This window comes from Arachis hypogaea, chromosome 12 (genome assembly GCF_003086295.3).
Source record: "Arachis hypogaea cultivar Tifrunner chromosome 12, arahy.Tifrunner.gnm2.J5K5, whole genome shotgun sequence".
NCBI classification, from domain to species: Eukaryota; Viridiplantae; Streptophyta; class Magnoliopsida; order Fabales; family Fabaceae; genus Arachis; species Arachis hypogaea.
The window spans coordinates 52,644,483-52,668,983 of NC_092047.1; the positions used below are offsets into that span (position 1 = coordinate 52,644,483).

The 24,501-nt window shown below is 36.9% G+C and overlaps 1 non-coding gene across 1 annotated transcript; it reads left to right on the top strand.

Moving 5' to 3' along the window:
- The first annotated feature begins 12,018 nt into the window (after window positions 1-12,018).
- On the top strand, window positions 12,019-12,122 carry LOC112731609 (small nucleolar RNA R71). Its single transcript, XR_003167381.1, has one exon. It is a non-coding gene; the product is annotated as a small nucleolar RNA R71 (small nucleolar RNA).
- The last annotated feature ends 12,379 nt before the right edge of the window (window positions 12,123-24,501 follow it).

Sequence of the window (24,501 nt, forward strand, 5' to 3'; positions counted from 1 at the left end):
AGGGAAAATAAATAGAAAAAAATTCAAAAATTAAGGGAAAATAAATAAAATTTAAAAATAAAAAAATTGAAAGAGAAAAATAAATAAACAAAACTGAAAAAAATACCTAATCTAAGTAACATGACAACCAGTAGTTGTCAATCACGAACAATCTACGGCAAGTGCACCGGATCATCCAAGTAATACCTCAGGTGAGTGAGGGTCGATCCCACAAGGATTGTCAGACTGAGCAAGCAATAGCTATCTTGTTGGACTTAGTCAGGCAAATAGTAAAAGGGGTTGTTGTTGAGAACGCATAAATAGATAAATAAGAAAAGCAATAAAAGGTCTGGTATAAAACAATGATGCGAAAAAAGTTAAGGTCTCATATATGTTTATCTTTCCGGATTAAAACTTATTAACTATTTTAACAATGAATGATTCATCCCATGGCAAACTGTAAGTGATTAAACCCTAATCCCTTAGTGATTTAATCTCCTCTGATCCTCATCAAATGCCACTCCCGTGGTCATTCAATTCGGATTGGAGGGTGAAGTTCAAAGTGCTAGTTTATACCACAAAGACCCTAACCACCCTATATCCCAGCTGAACAGATATTGCTTGGCCCCAACAGGTTGTGGATTAGCTATCTAGGAGGTGTGTTCTCAAGCTGTAGTTCAAGTGAACTCTCCCGAGAATCACAAGAATTCATGTAGAAAAAGGATCATACTCCCGTTCCACCCAGTTTTAATAGATTAAGAACGAAAACACATCTTAGAATTGAATCAAACATATATAAAATAGATGAATAATAATCTTATTCCATAGAAATAAACAGAATTCCTAACCTTAACCAGGAGGTTTAGTTGCTCAGAAACTACAAAGAATACAGGGTTTTGAAAAGTACGGAAGGAAGAAGATTCTAAACCTAATTGATCTTTTCTTTTAAATACAAACCTAATAAAAAAATTCTAGACCTAAAAAGATATTATTTGTAAATAAAAACTATAAAAAGAAAATAAAATAGGCTAAGAAGTGCTAAATCCACTTGAGAGGCCCAAAGAGGAGTGATTCGGGCTATTGCTGACGTTTAACACCATTAATGGGCGTTAAACGCCCCAAAAGGGGTCAAAATTTGTGTATGTTGAGGTCTCCTACTGGTGTTCAGCGCCAGGTGGGTGTTTAGTGCCAGCAGGGGGGAGTTTCTGGCACTGGTTTTGTCCCTCTTGGGTGCTAAATGCCCGGCTTAGTGTTTAGCGCCAGATTTGGCAGTGATTCTAGAAGAAAAGTATAAACTATTATATATCATTGAAAATCTCTGGAAGTTGGATTTCTAACATTGTTGACACCGCATCAATTGGATGTTTATAGCTCAAGTTATGCTCGATGGAATACAAGGAGGTCAGGGTTGACAACATCTACTATCTTTTCTTTATTGTTGCACAAAACTCTGCCAAATTCTCCCGAAATTCACCTGAAATCATAAAAACACCACAAAAACTCAAAGTAGAATCCAAAGAATATTTTTTCACTAAAATATAATAAAACTTAATAAAATCGAACTAAAAACAACTAGAAAATGCTAGGAAAAAGGGTATAAGATGCTCATTCATCAGATATGGCTTTATCTCTGTAGGTGAACTTCGGCCAACAAAAATTGCATCCCTGTAAGTGAACTTTGGCTTACAGGAATAGTCTAAACACAACACAATAACTTTCTGTAGGTGAATGATGAGCGGATAATTTATACGCTTTTTGGCATTATTTTTACATAGTTTTCAGTATGATTTAGTTAGTTTTTAATATATTTTTATTAGTTTTTAAATAAAAAATCACATTTCTGGACTTTACTATGAGTTTATGTGTTTTTCTGTGAAGTACACACCAAGTGGGCCCGGAAGTGAATTTCTACATCATTTACTTATCTCTGTAAACCTTAGTAACTAGTTTAGTATAAATAGAACTTTTTACTATTGTTTTTACATCTTTGGATTATCCTTTGTACATCTCTGGATGTTTAGTTCTTAGATCATGGAGGCTAGCCATTCGGCCATGCCTGGACCTTATTCTCATGTATTTTCAACGGTAGAGTTTCTACACACCATAGATTAAGGTGTGGAGCTCTGCTGTTCCTCATGAATTAATGCAAAGTACTATTGTTTTTCTATTCAATTCATGCCTATTTCTTCTCTAAGATATTTATTCGCACACAAGAACATGATGAATGTGATGATTATGTGACGCTCATCATCATTCTCACTTATGAACGCGTGCCTGACAAACACTTCTGTTCTACATGCAAACAAGCTTGAAGCATATCTCTTAGCCTCCTGATCGTGAGATCAGAGTCTTCGTGGTATAGGCTAGAATTATTGGCGGCCATTCTTGAGATCTGGAAAGTCTAAACCTTGTCTGTGGTATTCCGAGTAGGATCTGGGAAGGGATGGCTGTGACGAGCTTCAAACTCACGAGTGCTGGGCGTAGTGACAGACGCAAAAGGATTACTGAATCCTATTCCAGTATGATCGAGAACCGACAGATGATTAGCCGTGCGGTGACAGCGCATTTTGGACCATTCTCACTGAGAGGACGGAATGTAGCCATTGACAACGGTGATGCCCTACATAAAGCTTTCCATGAAACGGAGTATGAAGGATTGGATGAAAGCAGTAGGAAAGCGGAGATTCAGAAGGAAAAAGCACCTTCATACGCTTATCTGAAATTCTCACCAATGAATTACATAAGTATCTCTATCTTTATTTTATGTTTTATTTATCTTTTAATTATCAATTCTCCATAACCATTTGAATCTGCCTGACTGAGATTTACAAGATGACCATAGCTTGCTTCAAGCCGACAATCTCCGTGGGATTGACCCTTACTCACGTAAGGTTTATTACTTGGACGACCCAGTGCACTTGCTGGTTAGTTGTGCGGAGTTGTGATAAAGAGTTGAGATTACAATTGTGCGTACCAAGCTGTTGGCACCATTGATGATCACAATTTCGCCGCACCAGTGAACTTCGGCTTACAGAAATGGCACCTCTGTAAGTGAACTTTGGCTTACAGAAATGGCATCCCTGTAAGTGAATTTCGGCTTACAGGAATCACAACTCATTGTAGGTGAACTTGTCTACAGGAGCAACACCTTGAGGTACACAAATGATATCCACTATAGGTAAACTTCGGCCTATACGAATAACAACTCTCTCTATAGGTGAACTTGGCCTACAGGACCTCTAGGGCTAACGGAAAAACAGCAGGTGAGCATACAATAAATGATCATATCACAAGGCTCAACTCTTTGTTCCCATTCTCTTTCTTTTATTCCTCTTTTCTCTTTCTTTCTCTATTCACTCATACTGTACAAACTTTACGATTTTCACTTTTGCAACATCTTAACTAAAACCATTTTCAAGCACTTAAACATCTCTTCCCAGCTATCAAGTATCCAATTCATTAATAATACGTTCAAAACTTGATTAACTTATTTCAATTTAACTAAATTGTTATATTTTTATAAAAATTCGGACATAACCTCCTCTAAAAATAGGACTTAGCCACCCTTGCGAGTTCCCTCTTTCTCAACCACCTTTTTATTTTAAAACTCCTTCTATTAAAAGACAAAAACTAGTTCTAAACATTATATACCAACTCAAGAAAATTACTCAATTTAACAGTTTTTCTTATCCAAAATAATATGCAAAATCAGTTTTAGTGTAATTAATCACTTCAGAATTTGTATCTTTTTCATACCATAAACCAAGTTTAGTTGTACTTTTTTCATAATTTTTTTACAGTAGTAAAACGTGATTAGTTAGGGTTGGATTGAAATTTAGAGAACATATCAATATTTATCATGATGTCAGGTCTACTGGCAGAGAAGTACAATAGTGATCCAATCATGCATGTAACACCTCTTATTTTAGAAAATTTAATTATAAATAAATTATGTTTTATTCTATTAAATTGAATTTTTTACTATAGAAATTATTTTATTGAAGGTATTTAAATTAATTTTTTATGAGAATGAGTTTAAATTTATTAAGAATCTTATTCTATTTAATTAGATATTTGCTTAATTGAAATTAATAATTTGGGTATTTCCTTAATTAAAATTTAAAATTTTAGTAATTGAAAAATAATGAGAATTTGTTAACTTAATTTGAATATTAAGATTTTGAATTTAATTATATGAATAAATGAAAATTAATTTGATTATCTCTAATTTTAATTTAAAGTACTTATTTGAAACTAATTAGTTAGTTGATAAATAAAGAGTTCTTAAAATAATTATATTGGAATACAACTACTACACTAACCGAAAAGACACACACATACACACTCTCAGCCGCCACTCGCTCTTGTTCTGTCACACACATACACACGCAGAGAGGGAGAAGGGGAAGAAGAGAACGAAGCTGGCGAGGAGTGCTACCGTCGTCGCCATCATTATCGTGTGGGAGAAAGAAAGGAAAAGACATGGGAGAGAAAAGGAGAAGGAGGCGCTGTCTCGTGCCGTCGCACTCTACCGCTACCACTAGGTTGCCATCACAGCCTGTTGCTACCAGCCTTGTCGCCGTCATGTCTTTTTGCTACCACTGAAGCTTCGATTATTGCTGTCCTTGTTAGGGCTACCACAGTTGCTGAACCCAGCAGAGGAGAGAACGAACCCAAAACAGGGAAAAGAGAGGGAAACGCCATGAAAGAGGGGTCACCGCCGCGCCTACTATCGCCGTCGACGGAGCTTGTCATCGGAGAGACATCATTGTTGCTGCTGCTGCTAAACCGTCGGAGCCACTGCTAACTTGCCCTAGCTCTACCTTGGTTGCACCTGTTCTGTCCTGTTCGTCACCACCCTTATCATCAATGAGGGTCACTGGAGCTGCTACTACTCCATTCTCTTGTTCTTCCTTGGTTACAGTAAGTATTCTTGTTCTGGAACCATCATCGCTAGTGTCTTATTATTAGTTTGTTGAAGATTTTGAGGTGTTGATATCGTAGAATTGAGTTACCATAATTGCATGCTGTGATTATTTCTATCGCTGCTGCGGGGAGTCATCGGAACTGCTAGTACTGCCGCTGTTACGATTATAATTGGGAAATTTTTGTGGAAATAATGTTGCTGGTGTTGTCACATTTATGTTATTGCTGTTATTTCAATCGCGTAGTTGAGTTACTTTGAGGTAGGGGCTTTTTCTTAAACCTATTATTTCAAGAAATTATCATAAATCGATATCAACGTGAGAAACTATATTTTTAGTGAATGTGTGGGTCTTATGGATTAAATTGGACTATTTTGGATAAATGAGATTTATTAAATGGAACTAGTTAATTGATTTCATATTTTTTATGTAACAAAATTAATTAGTAACAATGCTTGAAGCCTCTTAGTGGATGGATTAGGATTTGAATAACTTGTTTGCTGCCCTAATGTTAAAAAATTTAATAACTTAAAGACAACTAAAGATAACAAGTCAATAATATTTATGTTGAGAATTGTTGGGTGTTTTGAAAGGTTGAGAAGGGTTTGAGAGATGTTTGGTTTAGATGAAACACTTGAAGGGTGGAAATATCTGAGTTTTAGGAGAGGTTATGGTGCGACGAAATCGTGTTCTCACACTTTTCTCAACACTCCGTGCAGCTGACCAGCAAGTGCACTGGGTCGTCCAAGTAATACCTTACGTGAGTAAAGGTCAATCCCACGGAGATTGTCGGCTTGAAGCAAGCTATGGTCATCCTTGTAAATCTCAGTTAGGCGGATTCAAATGATTATGAGATTTTGATAATTAAAATATAAATAAAATATAAAATAAGATAAAGTTACTTATGTAATTCATTGGTGGGAATTTTAGATAAGCATCTGGAGATGCTTTATTGCTTCAGAACCTCTGCTTTTCTATTGCCTTCTTCCACCCATGCGTTACCTCCTTCCATGGCAAGCTATATGATCCACTCGGATGAAAACAAATCCATATGCGCTGTCACCGCACGGCTAATCATCTGTCAGTTCCCGCTAGCGTCAGAATAGGACCATTGTCCTTTTGCACATTGTCACTGTGCCCAACATTCGCAGGTTTGAAGCTCTTTACAGTCATCCCTTCCCGGATCCTACTCAATACCACAGACAAGGTTTAGACTTTCCAGATCTCAAGAATGTTGCCAATTATTCTAGCCTATACCACGAAGATACTAATCTCACGGACTCGGTCCGTGTATTAGATATCTAAGAGAGTATACTCCATCTGTTGTCCAATGACTACGTTGAACATCATGTAAATCGCTTTGTGGTTGTCAGGCACGCAATCTTGGCTAAGCGAGTAACGAAGATTGGGTGATTGTCACGGGTCACCCCTTCATTCTGACTTAACTGAATTAAGAACAAGAGTATATCTTGGAGAAGAAGTAGGTGTGAATTGAAGGAAAAATAATAGTACTTGCATTAATTCATGAAGAACGGCAGAGCTCCACACCTTAATCTATGGGGTGTAAAAACTTCACCGTAGAAAATACATAAGTGAAAAAGGTCTAGGCATGGCCGTGAAGCCAGCCTCCAAATATGAAAAGATGATAAAATAAGAAGGTCAAAAGACTGTAAAAAAGACTAAAGATGATCAAAAGATATAAAATAAATCTCTAAAAATAGTTTTTATACTAAACTAGTAACCTAGGGTTACAGAAAATGAGTAACTAAGTGCAGATAGTGCAGAAATCCACTTCTGGGGCCCACTTGGTGTGTGCCTGGGCTGAGCATTGAAGCTTTTTCGTGCCTAGCCATTCCTGGAGTTAAACGCCAGCTTTGGTGCCAGTTTGGGCGTTTAACTCCAATTCTAGTGCCATTTTGGGCGTTTTACGCCAAGATGTTTTAGGCTGACTTTGAACGCCAGTTGGGGCCATCAAATCTCGGGCAAAGTATAGACTATTATATATTGCTGGAAAGCTCAGGATATCTACCTTCCAACGCAATTAAGAGCGCACCAATTGGATATCTGTAACTCCAGAAAATCTATTTTGAGTGCAGAAAGGTAAGAATCCAACAGCATCTGCAGTCCTTTTTCAGCCTCTGAATCAGATTTTTGCTCAGGTCCCTCAATTTCAGCCAGAAAATACCTGAAATAACAGAAAAACACACAAACTCATAGTAAAGTCCAGAAATGTTATCTTTGAATAAAACTAATAAAAATATAATAACAAGTAACTAAAACATACTAAAAACTATGTAAAAACAATGCCAAAAAGGGTATAAATTATCCGCTCATCACAACACCAAACTTAAATTGTTGCTTGTCCCCAAGCAACTAAAAACAAAATAGGATAAAAAGAAGAGAATATACAATAAATTCCAAACTTATCAATGAACTTAGTTCCAATTAGATGAGCGGGACTTGTAGCCTTTTTGCTTCTGAACAGTTTTGGCATCTCACTTTATCCTTTGAAGTTCAGAATGATTGACTTCTATAGGAACTTAGAATTCAAATAGTATTATTGATGCTCCTATTTTAGTATGTTGATTCTTGAACACAGCTACTTTATGAGTCTTGGTCGTGACCCTAAGCATTTTGTTTTCCAGTATTACCACCGGATACATAAATGCCACATACACATAACTGGGTGAACCTTTTCAGATTGTGACTCAGCTTTGCTAGAGTCCCCAGTTAGAGGTGCCCAGAGCTCTTAAGCACACTCTTTTCGCTTTGGACCACGACTTTAACCGCTCACTCTCAAGCTTTCACTTGACACCTTCACGCCACAAGCACATGGTTAGGGACAGCTTGGTTTAGCCGCTTAGGCCAGGATTTTATTCCTTTGGGCCCTCCTATCCATTAATGCTCAAAGCCTTGGATCCTTTTTACCCTTGCCTTTTGGTTTAAAGGGCTATTGGCTTTTTCTGCTTGCTTTTTCTTTTTCTTTCTTTTTTTTATTTTTTTTGCCATTTTTTTTCTACAAGCTTTTCACTGCTTTTTCTTGCTTCAAGAATCAATTTTATGATTTTTCAGATTATCAATAACATTTCTCCTTTTTCATTATTCTTTCAAGAGCCAACAATTTTAACATTCATAAACAATAAATTCAAAAATATGCACTGTTCAAGCATTCATTCAGAAAATAAAAAGTATTGCCACCACATCAAAATAATTAAACTAATTTCAAGATAGAATTCGAAATCATGTACTTCTTGTTCTTTTGCAAATAAAAGCATTTTTCATTTAAGAAAGGTGAAGGATTCATAGGACATTCATAGCTTTAAGACATAGACACTAAACACTAATGATCATGTAATAAAGACACAAACATAGACAAAACATAAAGCATAATTTTTGAAAAACAAAAAAATAAGAACAAGGAAATTAAAGAACGGGTCCACCTTAGTGATGGCGGCTAGTTCTTCCTCTTGAAGATCTTATGGTGTTCTTGAGCTCCTCTATGTCTCTTCCTTGCCTTTGTTGCTCCTCTCTCATGGATCTTTGGTCTTCTCTAATTTTATGGAGGAGGAGGGAATGCTCTTGGTGCTCCATCCTTAGTTGTCCCATGTTGGAACTCAATTCTCCTAAGGAGGTGTTGATTTGCTCCCAATAGTTTTGTGGAGGAAAATGCATCCCTTGAGCCATCTCAGGGATTTCTAGATGAGGAACTTCCTCATGCTCTTGTTGAGGTCCATGAGTGGGCGCTCTTGTTTGCTCCATCCTTTTTTTAGTGATGGGCTTGTCCTCTTCAATGAGGATATCTCCCTCTATGGCAATTCCGGCTGAATTGCATAGGTGACAAATGAGATGAGGGAAGGCTAACCTTGCCAAAGTGGAAGACTTGTCTGCCACCTTGTAGAGTTCTAGGGATATGATCTCAAGAACTTCTACTTCCTCTCCATTCATGATACTATGGATCATGATAGCCCAGTCTACAGTAACTTCAGACCGGTTGCTAGTAGGAATTATAGAGCGTTGGATAAACTCCAACCATCCCCTAGCCACGGGTTTGAGGTCAAGCCTTCTTAGTTGAACCGGCTTGCCTCTTGAATCTCTCTTCCATTGAGCGCCTTCCACACAAATGTCCCTAAGGACTTGGTCCAACCTTTGATCAAAGTTGACCCTTCTAGTGAAAGGGTGAGGATCTCCTTGCATCATTGGCAAGTTAAATGCCAACCTCACATTTTCCGGACTAAAATCCAAGTAATTCCCTTGAGCCATTGTGAGCCAATTCTTTGGGTTTGGGTTCACACTTTGGTCATGGTTCTTAGTGATCCATGCATTGGCATAGAACTCTTGAACCATTAAGATCCCGACTTATTGAATGGGGTTAGTGAGGATTTCCCAACCTCTTCTTTGAACTTCATGTCGGATCTCTGGATATTCACTCTTTTTGAGCTTGAAGGGGACCTCGAGGATCACCTTTTTCTTGGCCACAACTTCATAAAAGTGGTATTGATGCACTTTTGAGATGAATCTCTCCATCTTCCATGACTCGGAGGTGGAAGCAATTGCCTTTCCTTTCCTCTTTCTAGAGGTTTCTCCGGCCTTAGGTTCCATTAATGGTTATGGAAAAACAAAAAGCTTAGCTTTTCCCACACCAAACTTAGAAGGTTTTCTCGAGGAAATGGAGGAGATGGAGTAGTGGTTTGGGTTCGGCCAAGGGGGTAGTAGTGTGTATGTCGTGTGAAGATGAAGGTGGTAAGGAGGGGTATTTATAGGGTAAGGGAGAGAGGGTAGCCGTGTATGAGGGGTTGAGTTTGGGAGGGAAATGGTTTGAATTTGAATGGTGAGGTAGGTAGGGTTTAATGATGGATGGATATGAGTGGTGAAGAGATTGTGGGAAAGAGGGTAGGATTTGATAGGTGAGGTGTGTTTGGGGAAGAGGTTTTGATGGGATTGGTCAAGGGTGTTTGGGGAAGAAGGTTATGGAAAGGTGTGAAGAGGAGAGAAGAAGAGGTGCGGTAGGTGGGGATCCTGTGGGGTCCACAGATCCTGAGGTGTCAAGGAATTTGAGTCCCTACACCATTCTGGCGTTTAAACACCCATTGTGTGCCAAATCTGGCGTTTAACGCCAGTTCTGCTACCTTTTCTGGCGTTAAACGCCACTCTGCTGCCCATTTTAGGCGTTTAACGCCAGCCAGATGCCAGACAGCCCTTTCTGGCGTTAAACACCCAGAGTGCTGCCCATTCTGGCATTTAACGCCCAGAATGCTGCCAGGCTGGGCGTTAAACACCCATTCTGCTATTCTTACTGGCGTTTAAACGCCAGTAAGCCTGTCCTCCAGGGTGTACTATTTTTTATGCTATTTTTCATTCTGTTTTTTATTTTTTAGTTGTTTTTGTGACTTCACATGATCATAAACCTAAAGAAAACATAAAATAGCCATGGAAAATAAATAAATACAATTAAATAACATTGGGTTGCCTCCCAATAAGCACTTCTTTAATGTCAATAGCTTGACAGTGAGCTCTTAGAGAGCTTCACAGAGACTCAGAGCTTGATGATTACCTCCCAACACCAAACTTAGAAGTTGAGTGTAGGAGCTCTATTTGACTCTGTGTTGAGAGAAGCTTTTCATGCTTCTTCTCCATGGTTAGAGAAGACGATCCTTGAGCCTTAAACACAAGGTAGTCCTCATTCAATTGAAGGACTAATTCTCCTCTGTCCACATCAATCACAGCTCTTGCTGTGGCTAGGAAGGGTCTTCCAAGGATGATGGATTCATCTTCTTCCTTCCCAGTGTCTAGGATTATGAAGTCAGCAGGGATGTACAGGCCTTCAACCTTCACCAAGACATCCTCTACAAGTCCATAAGCCTGTTTCCTTGAATTGTCTGCCATCTCTAGTGAGATTCTTGCAGCTTGCACCTCAAAGATCCCTAGTTTTTCCATTACAGAGAGGGGCATGAGGTTTATCCCTGACCCCAGGTCACACAGAGCCTTCTCAAAGGTCATGGTGCCTATGGTACAAGGTATTAAGAACTTTCCGGGATTGATGAGCAATGGGGGTTCATCCTCCCAAGTCTCATTACCAAATAGCTTGGCATTCAGCTTCATGATTGCTCCTAGATATTGAGCAACTTGCTCTTCAATAATATCTTCATCCTCTCCAGAGGAAGAATACTCATCAGAGCTCATGAATGGCAATAGTAAGTTTAGTGGAATCTCTATGGTCTCTATATGAGCCTCAGATTCCTTTGGTTCCTCATTAGGGAACTCCTTGGAGGCCAATAGACTTCCATTGAGGTCTTCCTCACTGGAAATCACTGCCTTTCCCCCCTTTACAGGTTCGTCCATGTTGGACGTGTAGATGGCCTTGCACTCTCTCTTTGGACTCTCTTCTGTATTGCTTGGGAGAGTACTAGGAGGGAATTCAGTAACTTTCTTACTCAGCTGACCCACTTGTGCCTCCATATTCCTAATGGAGGACCTTGCTTCAGTCATGAAGCTGAGAGTGGTCTTAGATAGATTAGAGACTACAGTTGCTAAGTCAGGGTGGCTCTGCTTAGAATTCTCTGTCTGTTGCTGAGAAGATGATGGAAAAGGTTTGCTATTGCCAAACCTGTTTCTTCCACCATTATTATTATTATTGAAGTCTTGATTAGGCTTCTGTTGGTCCTTCCATGAGAAATTTGGATGATTCCTCCATGAAGGATTATAAGTGTTTCCATAGGATTCTCCCATGTAATTTACCTCTGCCATTGCAGGATTCTCAGGGTCATAGGCTTCTTCTTCAAAGGAAGCTTCCTTAGTACTGCCTGATGCAGCTTGCATTCCAGACAGACTCTGAAAAATCATACTGACTTGATGAGTCAATATTTTATTCTGAGCCAATATTGTATTCAGAGTATCAATCTCAAGAACTTCTTTCTTCTGAGTTGTCCCATTATTCACGGGATTCTTTTCAGAAGTGCACATGAACTGGTTATTTGCAACCATTTCAATGAGTTGCTGGGCTTCTGCAGGCGTCTTCTTCAGATGAAGAGATCCTCCAACAGAGTGGTCCAATGACATCTTGGACAATTCAGACAGACCATCATAGAATATACATATGATGCTCCATTCTGAGAACATGTCAGAAGGACACCTTCTGATCAATTGCTTGTATCTTTCCCAAGCTTCATAGAGGGATTCACCTTCCTTCTGTCTGAAGGTTTGGACTTCCACTCTAAGCTTGCTCAACTTTTGAGGTGGAAAGAATTTGGCCAAGAAAGCATTGACCAACTTTTTCCAAGAGTTCATGCTATCTTTAGGTTGTGAGTCCAACCATGTCCTAGCTCTGTCTTTTACAGCAAAGGGGAAAAGCATAAGTCTGTAGACCTCAGGATTAACCCCATTGGTCTTAACAGTGTCACAGATTTGCAAGAATTCAGATAAGAACTGATGAGGATCTTCCAATGGAAGTCCATGAAACTTGCAATTCTGCTGCATTAGAAAAACTAATTGAGGCTTAAGCTCAAAGTTGTTTGCTCCAATTGCAGGAATTGAGATGCTCCTTCCACAGAAGTCAGAAGAGAGTGCAATAAAATCACCAAGCATCTTCTTTGCATCTCCACCATTGTTGTTGGGTTCGGCCATCTCTTCTTCTTTTTCGAAAAATTCTGTCAGGTCCTCTCCAGAGTGTTGTGCCTTAGCTTCTCTTAGCTTCCTCTTTAGAGTCCTTTCAGGTTCCGGATCAGCTTCAATAAGAATGTTCTTATCCTTGCTCCTGCTCATATGAAAAAGAAGAGAACAGAAAAGAATAGAACTCCTCTATGTCACAGTATAGAGATTCCCTTATGTAAGTAGAAGAATAGAAGAGTAGAATGAAGAAGAGAGAAGATGAAGAATTCGAACACAGAGAGGAAGAGAAGGTTCGAATTATAAGAACAAGAGAAGTGTTAGTAAAAAAATAAATAAATAGAAATAGATGAGAGAGAGAGAGAGAGAGAGAGAGAGAGAGAGAATTCAAATTTTAAATTAAAATAAAAAGAAAATATTTTTATTTTTATTTTAATTATTGGTTAGTATTCGAAATTTAAAAAGAGAAATAAAATGAAATTAATTGAAAATTAAATAAATTGATTACTTAAAAAGACTTTTGAAAATTTTTATTTTAAATTAATTACTTTAAATTCTAATTTTAATTTATTTCTTTTCTTACTATTTGATTTTCGAAATTAATGAGAGAGAGAAGTAGTTAGGTAGTTTTGAAAAAGATAAGAAATCAGAAAAGGATTTTGAAATTAGGTTTTGAAAAAGATATGATTGAAATTTATTTTGAAAAAGATTTAAAAAGGAAATCAAAAAGATTTGTTTTTAAAAATTAAAGTTGATTACTTGACTTAACAAGAAACTAAAAGATATGATTCTAGAATTTAAAGATTGATCCTTTCTTAATAAGCAAGTAACAACTTGAAAATTTTTTAATCAAAACATTAAATGTTAGTAATAAATTTGAAAATATGAAATAAAAATAAGAAAAAGATTTTGAAAATTAATTTTAAAATTTTCGAAAATATTAAGAAAAAATGAAAAAGATTTGATTTTTGAAAAAGATTTGAAAAGTTAAAATTTTTAAATTGAAATTTTGACTTGACTAATAAGAAACAACTAAATTTTAAAAATTTTTTACCAAATCAACTCAAAATTTCAAAATGTATGAGAAGAAAAAGGGAAAGATATTTTTTATTTTTTGAATTTTTAATAAGGAGAGAGAAAAACAACAAAATGACATAAAACATAAAAATTTAAGATCAAAACAATAATGCATGCAAGAACACTTTGGATGTCAAGATGAACACCAAGAACACTTTGAAGATCATGATGAACATCAAGAACATGTTTTTGAGAATTTTTAAGAAAATAAAGACAAGCAAGACACCAAACTTAAAAAAATTTTAAACTTTAGACACTAATAATTCTAAAATGCATATGAAATATAAGAAAAGACACAAAACAAGAAAATTTAAAGATCAAATAATGAAAATCATCAAGAACAACTTGAAGATCATAAAGAACCCAATGCGTGTATTTTTCGAAAATTTAAAGAAAAAATCAAAATATACAATTGACACCAAACTTAAAATTTGACACTAGACTCAAACAAGAAACACAAAATATTTTTGGTTTTATGATTTTATTAAATTTTTTTGTAATTTTTCTAAAATAATTTTGGAAAAAGAGAATAAAGAAATTCAAAATTTTTAATAAGAATTTCAGGAATCATGCAATGTTAGTCTAAAGCTTCGGTCCAAAAATTTAGACATGGCTAAATAGCCAGCCAAGCTTTATGTGAAAGCTTCGGTCCAAAAAATTAGACATGGCCGAATGGTCAGCCAAGCTTCAGCATACAAATAAAGACATACAACAGCCAAATAGATGGGAATCCAAAGGCTCTTACCATGATAAGTGGAAGCCTCAGTCTAAAAAATTAGACATGGCTTAGCAGCCAGCCAGGCTTCACATATCATCTGAAACTCTAGAATTCATTCTTAAAAATTCTGAAGAACAAAATATAATTTTTTTTTTAATTTTTTTTGAATTATTTTTCGAAAATAAAATTAAAAATAAAATGCTTAAACATAAAATAAAATTATCTAATCTGAGTAACAAGATGAACCGTCAGTTGTCCAAACTCGAACAATCCCCGGCAACGGCGCCAAAAACTTGGTGCGACGGAATCGTGTTCTCACACTTTTCTCACAACTCCGTGCAGCTGACCAGCAAGTGCACTGAGTCGTCCAAGTAATACCTTACGTGAGTAAGGGTCGATCCCACAGATATTGTCGGCTTGAAGTAAGCTTTGGTCATCCTTGTAAATCTCAGTCAGGCGGATTCAAATGGTTATGAGGTTTTGATAATTAAAATATAAATAAAATATAAAATAAGATAAAGTTACTTATGTAATTCATCAGTGGAAATTTCAGATAAGCGTCTGGAGATGCTTTGTTGCTTCAGAACCTCTGCTTTCCTATTGCCTTCTTCCAACCATGCGTTACCTCCTTCCATGGCAAGCTGTATGATCCTCTCGGATAAAAACAAATCCATATGCGCTGTCACCGTAAGGCAAATCATCTGTCGGTTCCCACTAGCGTCGGAATAGGACCATTGTCCTTTTGCACACTGTCACTGTGCCCAACATTCGCAGGTTTGAAGCTCTTTACAGTCATCCCTTCCCAGAACCTACTCAATACCACAGACAAGGTTTAGACTTTCCGGATCTCAAGAATGTTGCCAATTATTCTAGCCTATACCACGAAGATACTAATCTCACAGACTCGGTCCGTGTATTAGATATCCAAGAAAGTATACTCCAGCTGTCGTCCAATGACTACGTTGAACATCATGTAAATCGCTTTGTGGTTGTCAGGCACCTGATCTTGGCTAAGCGAGTAACGAAGATTGAGTGATTGTCACGGGTCACCCCTTCATTCTGACTTAACTGAATTAAGAACAAGAGTATATCTTGGAGAAGAAGTAGGCGTGAATTAAAGGAAAAACAATAGTACTTGCATTAATTCATGGAGAACAGCAGAGCTCCACACCTTAATCTATGGGGTGTAAAAACTCCACCGTAGAAAATACATAAGTGAAAAAGGTCTAGGCATGGCCGTGAGGCCAGCCTCCAAATGTGAAAATATGATAAAATAAGATGGTCAAAATACTGTCAAAAAGACTAAAGATGATCAAAAGATATAAAATAAATCTCTAAAAATAGTTTTTATACTAAACTAGTAACCTAGGGTTACAGAAAATGAGTAATTAAGTGCAGATAGTGCAGAAATCCACTTATGGGACCCACTTAGTGTGTGCTTGGGCTGAGTATTGAAGCTTTTTCGTGCTTAGGCTATTCCTGGAATTAAACGCCAGCTTTGGTGCCAGTTTGGGCGTTTAACTCCAATTCTGGTGCCATTTTGTGCGTTTTACGCCGAGATATTTTAAGCTAACTTTGAACGCCAGTTTGGGCCATCAAATCTCAGAAAAAGTATGGACTATTATATATTGCTAGAAAGCCCAAAATGTCTACTTTCCAATGCAATTGAGAGCGCGCCAATTGGGCTTCTGTAACTCCAGAAAATCCAGTTCGAGTACAGGGAGGTTAGAATCCAACAGCATCTGCAGTCCTTTTTCAGTCTCTGGATCAGATTTTTGCTCAGGTCCCTCAATTTCAGCCAGAAAATACCTGAAATCATAGAAAAACACACAAACTCATAGTAAAGATCAGAAATGTGATTTTTGAATAAAAACTAATAAAAATATAATAAAAAGTAACTAAAATATACTAAAAACTATGTAAAAATAATGCCAAAAAGGGTATAAATTATCCGCTCGTCAGGTTCTCTTGAAATTTCTGTTAAAGTTAGTTAAAGATAAAAGAGTGTGAATAATTATTAATTGGATCATTGGATGAGAGTGGCAATGGTTATTTGTTTAATTCAATGAAAATGGAATTTTGATGAATGCCCATTTGAGCTTTTATTGATTTTGGTTGGAAAATTTTATAAAGAATAAGATAAACTTTATATTTGGTTAGTTATTCAGAAAGAGCTAGAGGAAGCTAAGGATGCAACAGATGAGTATGGCTTAGACTTGAATTTAGTTAAGTTTATGGTTTTTATGCATACGGGTGAAGAACTTGAATAGATATTTGATTGATGTTGATGATTGAGGACTTCTGAAATGCGAAGTTGGTTGAATTTGAGGGAACTTTTAATGGTGGTTAAGTCCAATTTTAGATGAGGATATGTCGAAATTTTTCCAAGATTTCAAGTGAGAGTAATTAGCACAAATCTTAATAAATTTTAAATATTCTATCTTCAAAGGTCTTATTTCTGTGATTTTCTTGAGGATTGTGACCTTGATTGAGATTTCTATTAGAATATAATTATTGAGAATAAGGCTTTGGTCAGACTTGATGTATAAAGATTTTGTTGGCTTTGATAATTGAAGTGCAATGTCAAGACCGATTAGGTGTGGTTGATTGATATAGATAATAATTATGATTAAATGAGTGAATTGTTATACATGTTGATAGGCTATGTATGAGAAAAGAATGGCCGAGAATGGTGAATTTTCTTCGGGTCGATTGAGGCATTTCGATCCTTGATGTTTAGATTTCTATTGTTTAGATTAATTTGAAAGAATGAGACCATTTTTAGATTTCTAATATTAGGTATACAGGTAATACTTTTGCCATTAGCGATATCATGACTTAAACATGATATTCTGATAGTAAGGGTGTTACTATGCATGTAACAACCTAGCTTACAGCAATGAAATAACCAATGCTAATAAAGTTATATCGTTATTAATTACAATAGTTAAGCATATAACACATTAATGATAAAAGCGGAAAAGCATATATAGGTATTCACATAACTGTGCCTGAAGACTAAGTTTCATACAATGCAAACTGTCATAGACTACATAAGATACTAATAATAGATAATCATATGTACAAACTCTTAAACTAAATGCCGAGCTCTGGCTTCACAAAAGCCACCTTAGACCTGAATCGGCCTAATATACAAAAGATCCTAACTTTCATAAAATCTACCAAAGGCGAGGAAAAATAAACTATACTATTGTCCGACTATACTCCTCCTAGTGCAGCGTACTCCTATGGACTAGAGGTCATGTCAATGATCATTGTAATACCCTACCACACAGAGCTTTTTACTTAAGTTGTAAAACAGATTACGACCTCTAAAATAATATATATATATATATATATTTGAAAGAATATAATATACGAGGAGCCTTGAAGGATAGGTAAAATAAAATTGCAAAATTAAATGCGCAACGCTCAAGAATAAGGATTACTTGTATACGAAAAAAAGCTAAGGTTCACTAACATATATATGCAGAAAATAAGAGTAGAGGGTCAAGAGCACAAAATATCAAGCTTCGAACTCAGCTTGCGAAGGTAAGGCTGGCTAGAGAATAGTCATACATATACATATAGGAAACCACAACCCAAAATACATAAAGGTAACCCTAGTTCTCCATAAACCTCTATGAGGTGCAAAAGTAAAATAAGTCATTAGGAGAGTTCTATACATATGGTCATATATAAACAGTACACAAAATAATGTCCCAAAGATCCACTTCACTGCAGGACTCCAGACCTAGCGAGGTGCCTCTCGACCTGCATCTGAAAAATACAAATATCCGTATGAAATGAGAACCGGGGGTTCTTAGCATGGTAAAGGTGCCGCATACATAAGATATAAGGTCCCGAAAAAGCCAAAGGCAATCCTAGAACTCCAACACTCAAATTATAAAACTTAAAGAACTAAAACAGAAAATATAAATTAGGATGGTTCTCTAAGGCTTTCTAAACTTAACTAAAACTTTAACCTAACCCTACATCATCTGCTTTCCTCTAAAACCTCCAACTCTGGTAGAAGCACACAGACAAACAAGTAGACAATAGAAAACACAAGTAGAATACAAGTACTGCAGATAGCAAATATAATAATTAAACATAGTAAGTTCACTTTGGCATTCCCAATTAATGCACAAGCAAGAAATTCAAACAATATGCATATGATGCATGCCTGTTCTATGGCTTATGAGTCTCATCTGTCGGTTATCAAGCTAACATGACAAGTCCGGCTGCTAAACCCTGGACTGTCCCCCGACGCGCATCCCCAAGAGTCTATGCATAGCTTTTTCTCATTCATATATATAAATTTTTGCTCATTGGGGGATATCCTTTCTGGGAATTTATACGTGCCCGGTCACCCTTACGTCGTAGGGTCAACAAACTATCGAGTCTCAACATGGAGCATGTGGTGGCAAGCCACTGTTCTTTACCCCGGAAAACTTGTATCTCAGATAACATAAGTGCATAAGCCTCATTTCATTCATATTCATTCATAATCATTCATTATAGCCATAACATCACTTATACATCATATACGTGCACTTTTTATACATAATCATCATGACCCGGAGCAAGTGGGGCGAACCACACCCTTACATCTAATCGGGGAGCCTCTATACTAACCAACCTAGAGCAAGTCGGGTGAAACCACAACCCTTGCGTCTATCCAGGAGGTACGTTCTCATATGCCCAGGAGGAACAAAGGAGGGGATCCTAACCTCCCAGCATCTCGCTGGGGGAGATTTTATATAACTCATTTCTAAGGTCCTAGAGGGTAAAAATAGAGGTTTGGAAGTTCAAAACTATGTTTGAATCATAAAAATGTACATTGCTGAGAAACAGAGGGTGTGCGTGCGCACACTTGTGCAATTGTTCATACATGTGCATGCGCTCCAGAGTGTGTGAACGCTCTTAGTAGTAGGCATGTCTCTGTGTGTGTCCGCACCATAGTGTGCCTATGCATATTTTCTGAAAATCACAGGGTGTGCATGAGTGTGCGCACGCACAAGTGAAAACATGGCCTCTGCTTGGAGCATGCGTGCATCAGTGTGCATATGCACACAAAACCAGAAGTTCTGGTTTTGCTGTAACTTGAAAGAAATCAGTTTTTCCACAAGATTTCTGACGTCCATAACTTCCTTTACAAAATTCCATTTTCCACAACAAAATTTATGTAACACCTTACCGTACAGAGCTTTACACCTAGGATGTAAAACAGAGGTGGTGTGGTATTACGACCTCTAAAAGTGAAATCATAGAATATAGACGAAAAATTATTTTATCTAGGAGCCTTCGAAGAAAGGTATTAAACAAACGCGTTAAATAGAAAAGCGCAGCACTCTCGAAAATAATAAACGTATACCAGAAAGGATAAGAGTAAAGTGATATATATACATATATACATAGGAAAAGAATTCCAAAGATAAAAATAACAAGGCTGATCTGACTTGGCTTGCGAAGTTAAAACCGGCCAGAGCATATATATATATATATATATACAAGATAAAAACCCAAAATGCCCAAAAGACAGTTTATAGAACCTGTTTCTCCAAATCAACCTCTAAGAGGCATAAAGCATATTATACATATACAATGGAGATTTAAGAGTATCTATATATACATCAAAACCAAAATAAATCCCAAACACAAAGATCTTCGCATTCAAAAGCTCCCAGTATGCCTTAGCGAGATGTCTCACGTCCTGCATCTGAAAACCACAAAATATGTATGGAATGAGAACCGGAGGTTCTTAGCATGGTAACGGTGCCTACATCTTTAACATATAATGTCTCGGGAAAGCTGAAGGTGATCCTAAAACTTTCTACATATGATTTATTCTTATGAAAATATAACTAAACCAAATTAGATTAGGCAAATAACTAAGGATCTTCATTCTATCTAATACTCCCCTTTCCAATTCCTCCAAACCTCCTAACCACCGCTGGAATCATTTGTTTCAAACACAAATATTACACACAAGGAAATCACAATTAAGATTCAGATACAGTAGATAAATAGGTAGCAAGTAGTTTATGCAATCAGTTAGGCACACCAAACAAACACATAGATGCATATGATGTATGTTTGTCCTATGGCTGATGAGTCTCATCTGTCGGTTATGAAGCCAACCCTACGTGTTCGGTAGCTAACCCAGGCACAGTCTCTCTGTTGTGCCTTATACTGTTAGAGGGAATCCGTGCCTGTCACCATTAGAGGGTATCTGTACCCTGTCACCCTTACAACCAGAGAGAGAAATACAAGCATACTCACATTCAACATTTTCCATCATGATTCATTTACCACATTCATTCATTAATCATATATGCATCTCCAGCATACTCGCCAAATTTTCACGCTTCCTCAGTTAATCAACTATTTAATCCTCAACCATATTTCAGTAATAATTCTTCATTTATTTTCACTTACATTCATTCATTCGTTCATTCATTCATTTTTTTCAAACTTTCTTCATCTCTAAGTTATCACTCCTCCCTACCTTCATCGCACCACTCAACATACAACTAAGGTTTAGGGGCTAAAAGAGTAAAAACAGAGGTTTAAAGGTTCAAAATTAGCTTTTAAAACATAAAATCCACTTTGCTGAAAAGAGGGGGCCATGCATACGCGTGGGCATGCATTTTACCCCGCTCACGTACGCAAGCACCTTGCTCGCGTACACGAGATGCCCAACCCGAAAGGGTTGGTCGTGTCGGGTGCAGTGGTCGCGTACGCAAGATATGCAGAGTGGCAAAAATGCTTAATGCTGCAGAATTTCAGTTTTGCACTCCGAACTTCCGATGCGCATAACTTTTTCGTTTTAAAACATTTTTATCCATTCTTCGAATGGCGTAAACTTTCCAGACCCAATTTTCAAATCAAATAGATTTGAAAGAATTTTGGGGTTTGAAAGCTGAGTTATGGCTCGCCAAATTTCGGCTAAAAATCAGATTTTCACAAAAATACTCCAACCTCTATTTTCATCAATTCACCATTCAATACCAACTTTTTATACTCATAATCACCACCAACACATACTATAACACAGCAGCACAGCCCCACATCCTATCGTAACCAATCATACCTCAATTCTAAACAATCTCATATACAAATTTCTCAACTATTTAAACAAATGCATCAATATACCACCTCATACATATTCATTCACATCACCTTATCTATCATCATTAAAATCATCATTTAGCATTTTATTTTCATCATAAACATTAAACATTATTCATATCATCATCACACACCACATAGTCTCATCATCTCCCTCACTTGACACAATTATTATTAATCATTCACATAAATCCAACCACTCAACCCAACAATATTAACAACAAGTACTCATATGTTTCCCAATCAAATCAACACCCCTCAATTATTCCCCAACATAACAATTCACAATTATAATCAATTTACATAATAATTCATATTCAAACAACATCATGCATAATCATCAACATCACAATTAATTCAACCTTATCCTACGGTCAACTAGCCTAAGTTTTCACGACACATTATATCTTAGATACTAGAAATCGAAACCATACCTTGGCCGATTCTCTGATAAATCCGGAATACCTCAAATGTTTCCCGCACCACAAACTATCAACCACAGCCCTTCACCATCAAACCTAGCTTCCAAAATTGATCTCAAGCTTCCTATTCCTCAAATAAGTTCCAATTTCACAAGTTCGACCTCCAATTTGATTTTACACCAACAATATTCAATATGAACCGCATATATCACTATAATTAATCCTTAAACTCAAAATCTCAACAAATCCATAAGAGGGTTAGGGTTCTTACCTTGTCCACAACTCAAGTGAGCCAAACCCAACAAAATCTGCAAGCTAATTCGAACCTAAATACCGAAATTAAACAATTTTCAACATAATTGTTCATCAAATTCGAAATTGAGAAGGATGAAATTAAGGAATAAAACGTTAATTTCTTACCTAATAAAGTACTGGGTTTTGTAGAGCTCGACGCACTGAACGCGTGGCTACAAACGGTGCGGCGATTGGAGCTCCGGATCAAAAGTTATTTGAATTTGAAGATCAAGTGAGGGTTTTATTCTTTCTCCTTCATCCCCAATCTTTCCCAGCGTGTTTTTCATTTAAGGAAAGGGAGAAGAGCTGAGCTCTTTGTTTTTTTAATTGGTTGGGTTGGACCTTGTGTCCAATACGGGCCCAGTTCGACCAGTTCGGCCCGTTCGGCCCAATTTTGCCTAAATTCTTTAAAATTAGTATCAAAATTCTTATTTTAATTAGTTCTACCTCACTAAACCATAAAATTTTATTTTTTAATTATTTCATTAATAATTAATTTATTAGCTAATTATTCACTAATTTCGCAGGTTTTACATCCTATCCCCTAATAGAAATTTTCGTCCTCGAAAATTCGCTCTCAAATCTTCATATACGCTCTCTCATATTCAACTGACCTCTATTCATTTTACCATTCTCTGACATCAATGTAATATCCTATTCCCAATTCAAGCTTAAGCTAAACCTGTTTGTCTCACTCTTAGCTTCGTCTAATTCTCTTAACGAGTATAAACTTCCTTTCCCTTCAAGGGTTCTCTCTAAATGAAATCAATCTCAATTCTTTCTCAACTGTCTCATTCACTAAACAATTCCTCAATCTCTTATTATGAGTCAATCTGTTATAACCTAAGCCACACATTCTCACTCTCCATTCATCGATCCTATGTAAATCCTCGAATCATTCTCATATCCTAATACTCATTTCTCACGTCACTACAATTCTATAGCCACCAAATTCACCGCGCTTCTACAGCGTTACTCTGATTATAAGCCACTAGGATATTAATGATTCATATACTCTACCAGAACACTCTTTGAATCTCTTTATCTTTCTAACTAAACGCTATAGACCATTTGTTTAGCTACACGAGTTCTAGTCCTTAGTTGTCTCCCCACCTAATCCATCACCACCTCCATCATAATTCCTAAGGTACCCGCTCCATCCTTTTCAACAGTAGCACACACAGCAGTGATAAACCCATATTTTATGATTCATCTTGTGCTCAAATTGAGTGATTTTATCAATTCTTCACCCACTTATTCATATGAATTGCATGGTTTTACTTTCCCTTCTTAATTTTATGATATATGTAAAAACATGTTTCCTATGCTTTAAAAATATTAATTTTAATTACCCTTTATTACCATTCGATGCCGTGATTTGTGTGTTAAGTATTTTCAGGTTTCATAGAGCAGGAATGACTTAGAAGACAGAAAGAAAACATACAAAAATGGAAGGAAAGCAAAAAAATGGAATTTTGAAGAAAAGGACAGCGACGCGAACGCATGGATGACGCGGACGCGTGCCTAGCACAAAATGGCAGCGACGTGAACGCATAGACGATGCGGATGCGTGCCTTGAGCATAACACAAATGACACGTACGCATGACCAACGCGTACGCGTGACCAGGAAAAACTCCAAACCACGCGCACGCGTGACCCACGCGCAAGCGAGACCCACGCGCACGCGTGACGGACGCCACGTACAGAAATCTGTAGAAAATGCCCCCAGCAATTTTCGGACCCTTTTTCGGCCCAAATCCAAGTCAGAAACACAGAATATAAGCCAGAGAATGGAGGAATCAAACAGATGGGGAATATACAACATTCATTATTCATAATTTTAGGTTTTAGATGTAGTTTTTAGAGAGAGAGGCTCTCTCTTCTCTCTTAAGTTTTAGGATTAGGATTTTAACTTCTTCATATCAGGTTCAATGTTCCTTTAATTTACTTTCTAGTTTTATTTATTCTATTACTTTAATTGTTATTTATCTTTTCAATTTGGCTTATGAACCTTTTCATGTTAGGACTTGATTTTATGTTTAAACGCAATTTGAGGTATTTCAAACTTATGAATGCTTTCTTCAAATTTATGTTATTAATACTTTTAATTTAATTTAGATTTACCCTCCTTTGCTTTAGTTGAGTAATTGGTGATACTTGAGTTATCAAACTCAGCTGTTGATTAGAAATTGGGACTGCTGATTGATTTGGATCCCTCTAAGGCTAGTCTTTCCATAGGGATTGACTAGGACTTGAGGAATCAATTTAATTAGTCCACTTGACCTTCCTTTATTTAGTAAGGCTTAACTAAGTGGGAGCAGAATCCAATTCTCATCACACCTGATAAGG